This window comes from Gallus gallus, chromosome 1 (assembly GCF_016699485.2).
Source record: "Gallus gallus isolate bGalGal1 chromosome 1, bGalGal1.mat.broiler.GRCg7b, whole genome shotgun sequence".
Lineage (NCBI taxonomy): Eukaryota > Metazoa > Chordata > Aves > Galliformes > Phasianidae > Gallus > Gallus gallus.
Genome location: NC_052532.1, coordinates 22,002,667 through 22,010,362, shown reverse-complemented (window position 1 = coordinate 22,010,362; position 7,696 = coordinate 22,002,667).

Genomic DNA, 7,696 nt, shown 5'->3' with positions numbered 1-7,696 from the left:
TCTCAATCTCCCAGAGCCTTCTCTTCTCCAGGCTGAACAACCCCAGCTCTCTCAGCCTGTCCTCGTAGGCGAGTGTTCCAGGTGATGTCTCACCAGCACAGAGCAGAGAGCAGGATTATCTCCCTCAACCTGCTGGCCACTTTGTTTTTGATGCAGCCCCGGAACCTGGTTGGCTTTCTGGGCTGGACAAACACGAACCTGCCCAAGTGGCAGAAGGGAAGCGTTGCATCAAGGCACTCGCCAGACTGACTGCCTTCCACAGAAGGTGAAGTGCCTGGGATCAGGTATTGCATGGAACATCCAACACATCTGATGCAAAAAACTGTCTGAATGTGCCCCTGAACACTGCCTACCCCAGAAGGATGAAAAAATCGACCTTTGAGTGGCTGAAAGTAGTGAATCCTGTCCCACTCTAACTGAGGAGCAGTGCCTTTCCATGGTGGTCAACAGACCATCTCCGGACCCACGCACCATCCTGCTCCTGACAACAATCTCACACATGGAGTTGGAATGTAACCGTGGACAGCCTGAAATGTTTCTAAGCTTGCAGAAACAGGTGTAATAAATTTGGCACTGCTGCATGGAATGCTCCTTAATATAAGTTATGTTATTATTCTTCCTTAGCAATGTGTCATCTCATGGACCTAAATGGCCAAGATAATAAGTAATATTTTTTTATCTAACAAGAGTGTCTTTGAATAGAAAAATAGCAGGAAAATGAGGGAATAGTAAATACATTTTACCTTCTTTCTTTTTTCTTTTTCTTTTTCTTTTTCTTTTTTTTTTTTTTTTCCCTCCCATTTGATTCTTTGGAGCTCAGCTGGTGTATAAAAGGAGTTAATGATGCTAATGAGCTTACATTTACTGCGCCTTTCTTCCTGAAGAGTCCCAAAGGGCATTACAAGCAGATATGATAAATTCACTGCTTGTTCTTAAAGGATACTGAGGAGTATTGCTCCTGGCTTTGTATGGAGAAGCAGCCAGCAGCCAGCAGATGCACTGCCCTCTGTGTACTCCTGGAAGAGCTATGCATCCTGAAGAAGAAGGTTAAGCAGCACTCGGTTTACATCAGTGATCCTTTAATGGTGAGATAAGAACTGAGTCCTGCATCGGTTTTCCAGTGTCAGCAGTCTGCCTGCTTATAACAGAGACAATTGATTTCTAAACACAAAAAAAGTCCCATAAATTATTGTTTTCTGCTTACAGTTTTGTCACGTTTCTCTTATTTCATTAACTATTTGGATTGATACATAGAGCAGCATTGGCCAAATATATATATATTGTTTTTTGCAGCTTGTGGCCATGCAACCCTGCTTGGAAACGAGGAGCTTGTCTTATTTGTATGGAGTGATGAAAGAGCTGTTCTACGCTTTTGCCTTGCTGAAGCCTTTACATAAAGGGGTGTCAGAGGAGTGATCTTCCCCAGTGGTTTCCTATCTCATTGGGTCACAGCTCTGTGTGGATTTAGGACTGGCAGATGGCCTCTGCACCTCACTGTGATGACTTCATTCTGCTGTCTGCAAAGGTCCCCCTTCATTGCCTTTGCACAGAGTTACTTTGCTGTCAGAATGGTCCCCTGCTTACTACTGCTACCCTGTTGGGTGCTGAAATTCAGCATCTGAAGGTTTGGCTTTCCCATTTTCTTTCATCTCAAACATTCAATTACAAATTTGCTGCAACCTGTATAATTTCTGTTTGTTTGTTTGTTTATCTGTGTTTTCATTTGTTTGCTTCGCATATGTCTTTAGTCCTTCGGATCAGTTAGCTGTTTCCTGCAGTGAGATCTTCCTTCAGGACAAAGCTTTGCTCTGTCATGTTGTGATGCCGCCTCCAGTTCTGTTAGCTTTCACAGCTCAGAGTGTGCGCTGCTGCTGAAGGAGCCGTGGAGCTGTGACAGCCTTCCCACCAATTCATGCATCAGCCTGGAAGCAGCCTCATGAGCCACCAGCAGACAATTGGATTCATAACACACTGAAGGAAACAGCAACATTTTTTTTTTTTTTCCTGTTAGATGGAGAAATGAAAACTAAAATTTGAGATGTTTTTGCAGCCAAAGTTGGTTATAGGAAAGCCAATAAATGTGTTCCTACGTTAGAGAGAAAAATAGCAGAATTTGAAAAGTTTCCAAGTCTACATTCTTCTTGTTGGTTTTCTATGACATTTTAACTATGATAAAGAAATAAATATGCTTTCTATGCTTCAGTGTGATTTTTTGTTTGACATCTCCAATAACCATCAAACGAATACATGATCCTGAGGTACTCCCAGCCTAAACACATTGTGGTTCTGCACAGGAAGGGATGAGTGCTACTTGTTTTTAGTCCTCCTCAAGGCTGCTATGCAACAGTTCATCAGTGAAGAAGGAAAAGAGCAAATAATCAAAAAATAATTCGTAGTCTTGTTTGGTTTTAAACTACAGTATGCTTGGCTGCCTCACACTACACTCTCAGTATTTAGGCAAATACAGTAGGACAAATTTTCTCTGTGCATTCAATAAACTGATCTGCTGACACTGTCCTCTTACAACTCCCTGAGTTTTTCATGTGTATCACCTGATCAGAAAAAAAAATTAGTTCAGAGAGAACATCATTTCTGCGATCCAGTACTATTTCAGACAGACCCAAATCCCCCGGTCAATGGAAAGATTTTACTGTTGAACTTGGTTGTTTATATGGATGAACCAGGCTCAGTAAATAAATGTTGGAAAGGTTGAGAATGAAATTCGAAAAGAAAATCAAAGTTTGATGATAAAAGTGGGAATTTCTTTTTTTGTAATTACTGTTGTGATTCTGCATTTATTGAGGTCCATTAGGAAAGCTTATGATGGCTCTTGAGTATAGATTGCTATTTCTGTCTAGCTTCACATTTAAAATTATAATACTCTCCCTTTTAACCTTTCTCTCCCTCTGAAGCTTGGGTTCTGCTTTCAAAGGTAAGCAGTGGATGCTCACATAGACCAAAGTGATTTGCTTTTAAGGTTATCCTTGTTTTGAAACATAATTACCAGCAACCCTTCTGTTATTATTAGCGATAAAAAGACAAGTGATCTATATCACATGGAAAACTAAAATGTGATTGATACTTGCATTACTGCTTTTCTGTTCTGTTTTATTCAAAAGGCAGAGCAATATATAGAATATCTAGCAACATCGATTGTTGGAGACAGAAGAAGTCAATATTTTTTTAAAGGTGAATTACTTGGAGAATAGGTTACATTTATATAGCCTGAATCTGGGAGAAAGGGATATCTATTATTAGTGACTATCCTTGAGAGACCATGGATAAAGCCAGAGAGTGCAAAACCGCCACAGTCATGCCCATCCACATCAAATCATTATATTTCAGGATCCCATGTTTGGTATCATCCCTATTATTTGTGATCATCTTCACAAGTTTTTATGTATAAAGTACTCAAACAGATAAAAGGTCTCAGTAATCAGTGGTGCTAGAGGTAAGATATAAAGACATTTTTTTCTTTGCCTGAAATTCAAATCTGGGAAAAGAATAAAAACTTTCCTATTTTAGAGTTTATTCAAGATTTTAATTGCAGTCATGAAGAAATGTAAAGGGGCAATGAAGGTCTTATGAATGTTTGTTAAACCTTTGCAGACTTTTCAAATGCTAGTTGGCATCAGCTTTCAACATCACTGATTTTCTACAATATTCACCATAGTGAAATTCTTTTGATCATTGCATTTCAGAAAATTCTTAGATGTTTTATGCTTGTTTTGCCACATGATTTATACAAAATATTTTTTTCCTATTCTTTCTGATCTTTTTACTTTTGTAGTGTAGAAAAATAGCCATGGTGCTCCTCTTGTTCTTCGTTTCCAAGTTTGAATATTTCTTCTCACTTGGATTGGCACATAAACCCTGAAAACCACAAACTGGTGTTCAGGACTCCAAGTCACTTCGCATCTGTGATACAGATAATCGTCAGGAACAGTGCTCCAGTCATTGCTTGCACTAGTTTATTATTTAATCAAAATCTAAAGTTCAAAGGAAATTAAAAGTCTTGAACAGTACGGACCTCTAAGTATTGAAATGAATTAAGAATGAATTTGCTATGTGGGAAGCCATAGCAAATGTTTCAGAGCTGATATGGGAAACCCAATGGAAGAGTAAAAGCTCCATTATTTCCAGTGCTGGAAAACTCCAAGTGATGGCAGCATTTCATAGGTTCAAAAGGTTTTGGAAGCACTGTTATGCTTGGGATGGTCCTGAGTGCAGAATATATCTTCCCCAGCCCAGATGCAGACAGCGGTGTCACCTCTTGCATTCCCCCATGAGGTAAAGAAGAGATGGCATGTTGTTATCAAGAGTTGGATATAATTTTCTACATTTGATTACCAGCTTTTTTCTTGTCTCAGGTTGGCAGAGGCAGTTGAATGACATCTCAGTTGTTGGCTTTTAACAGCCAATGCATCTCTAAAGCAAAATGAAGACAGTGTGGGCAAGAGGGACAGGAGTCAAGAAGGCTTTCAGGAAAAAAAATAATAAAAAATTATAAAAAGGTCATCAGTGAGGAAGTGGTAATTCTCTGGAGAGAACATGAGAAAAGAAGGACAGCCTGAAGAATAAAACGATGTGAGAGCCTTCCAGGGAAGGTGTAGATGCAGCCTCACACCTTCAAAGCAGAGAGGAGAAAATCTGTTGCTAGACTAGACTCTGCTGTTATCTTCCAGTGTTGTGGTCTCCTTCACCTCACACCATGTGTGGCCTTTGGGCTTATTCTCTAGTTTGAAATGCCAGAATGTATTTGCTTGTAAACACTTAAAACATTGTGTTGGCTCCACGTGCTGGGGATTTTCTCCCTCCCTGTTCCGCATGAAATTACTGAACATGCTGCCTAAACATACATTCACTTTTGTGTCTGATGAAGTGCACTCCAAACCCTCATGTGTATGCTGCTCTTCATTCCTATTGCTAAGTCTGGGTCACTGCTTTGCTCATACTAGATATTTGTTTTTCTACAGTGGGCTGTCCTTTCACTAACAAAGTAGCCTTATGCTGTCTTCTCACTCTATTTTTTTTCTTTTTTGAAGTTAAACCCTAGTTTGTTATTTTCTGTCTGCTTTCCTGTTCAGTTTAGAGTTTCTCCAACTGTAATTTCATCTGCAGAACTCATTTACATGCTATTTACTTTTCCTTCCGGCTTATTAATGAAGTTATTACAGCAAGAATCAACTTTATACCTTGCAGTAGATCCACTGCACACCTCCCAACAACACGGTGCAACCCACTGTCATTTCTCATCAGCCTGACTTTGTGATCCTTCAACCTGTTTTCAATTTACATGACAGTGCTTATGTCCAAAGCAATTTGAATTCATTTTGGGAGATTTAGTGAGACTGTATTAAATCCTTTATTAAAATCATGCTGTGTATCCTTCATCCAGGATTTCTGCAGTTCTATCAAAAAAGCAATCACGTTTCCTTGGCACGACATGTTCCTTATGAACCCATGCTGCTTATTGTTTATAGTTCCATTATCCTTTGAATGTTTAGTAAAGTGTTCTGTTGGGTTTTTTTCCTCCTTATTTTCTTTTTCCCCTCAGCACTTGTTCTGTTCTTTCTCAAAACAAAGTATGCTTGGAATTAGACTCCTTGTTTAGTAAACCACACTTCTTTTCTTTGTTGATGTTTGAGGCTATACTTGCTATGCTATGTAACTTTTCAGAAACAATTTTCAAGGGCTTCGTATTTTCATGTGCACTCAGGGATGCCTTTAACTTGGGCTGTTTGGATGGATGCTGCTGTTTTCTTTACTTCTGCACTGTGAATAGCAAATTTCTACTGTTTACTTTCCATCAACCTTCTGCTTTCAATAAGGACAAATAAAAAATAAATGTATGTGGAAATTATGAGTTTTGCTTGCCCCTCCTGTACCAAAGTAGCCCTACTTTGAGATAGTGTTTGCATTTATTTTATATGTTTTAACAACCCCCTTAGGTATCATAAACTTCTTCTTGGCTTTATTCTGAAAGCTGTTGAGCATTTTGACCTCAGTCTAACAAAACATACAAGAACATATTTACTTTTAATCACCAAAGTCATCAGTTTTCTTTGGAAATCTTCACAGATTCTGGTTAAGCACAAGATTTTATGCTTTGCTCTTGCTCATACGAATCCTCTTCTACAGTTCATCTTCCCTCCAAATACTAGCCTACTTTGCATATTTTGTTTGCTTTCTTCTATATAAGTAAATACATTGCCTTGGGGAGAAGAGTAATTTAGAAATCTATGATATTTCATACACTCTCCCTATTGTGTCCTCTTTGTTCTAAGTTACCCTCAAATCCAGAGCGTGTTAAAGTTGGTGAGAATATTCCCAATCAGTGCAATTAATTTGGATCAGTCCCTTAGCTGTCAAATCACATATACTGTTTTAACTTGTGGTCCTCTTCTCTATTCCTTTCTCTTTCTCTCTCTCTCTCTCTTTTTCCTCCTCTCTCTCTTGTTTTATATCCCACAGCAAATTGATAGCTTCTGAAGGTTTGCAATTACTCCTACTACAGAGCTACTAACTGCATCTCAGCAGCTGGAGTGTTACTTACAGTGCATTTTCATGCTACGCCCTTATGAGGGACATATCTATTGCTTCTTCTAGAGGTAGCTTGATTTTTTTGATTTTCTGTATTTGCACTATTTTCTATATTTGTTTCACAGGTGAAAATTCTCTCCTTCCCTAACACTGATAGAATTCATCACCATCTCTTAATAAGGACATAGTATGAAGTCTCTGGTAGTGTCAGAAGGTCACTGAGAAGAAGAGGCAGCCAGGGATGCCAGCTCTTTTGTCATTGGTCTTATGATTCACAGATGTCCTGGGCCACACAAGGCTTCTGAGAGTGCTGGCAAGTACTGCTTGTGGTCATGTTATATTAGGCTATGCTTTTTTTCTACCTAAATTGCATCAGCACTATTTCCGTACCTCAGTCTGCTGCATGAGCTGGAATATTCTTCCCTTAAAATTGTCTGTGAATACCCTACATTAAGCACATGCCATCATTACCAGGATTTCTCTGTCAAATAATGTATAATCAAAAGGTACTTGTTATCTGTGTCCATTAATAGATTGCAGATACCTTTTACAAGACACATATCTTGACACTGAGAGTGCTGTCATTCCCTGCACCAGAAATGCCTCCCCTAGAGCAGTGGATAAATGACCAATACAATGTCCAGATCTTTGGCTGCAGCTGTTCTTTGCTAATTAGGCCAGAGGAGACGCAGGGATGGAGTAAAAGCAAACTATCTCTTAACTACCTTGATTCTAAAGCTCTTAAACACAGCTTTTTGGGTCAGGGCTGCTCACAGAGGCGTGCTGCAGAGTGGTGTTTGCATCTCTTTCCTCCTGAGGGGCTCACAGAGCCCTTCTTCATGGTGTTTGTCAAGCACCAGTTTTCTTAATTCAGGAAAATCTCACTTGTTTTGTTTTATCTGCTTTTCAATGTGTACTTCATAGCATAAAAGGATCAGGAGAAAAAGGCCAAGAATCTGGTTTGGTGGCTATAAAGAGCTTTAGAGATGCATTATTGACCTCCCAAAGAACTTAATTCCATGGAACCATGAAGAGCAGAGGAAGCGATACGCCTTGCAGAAGGAGCATATATTACTGGGGTGTTTAAAATTGCTTTAAAAATAATAAACCAAAATCCAGTGGATAACCTTGAATCCCTCCTTATATGACTATG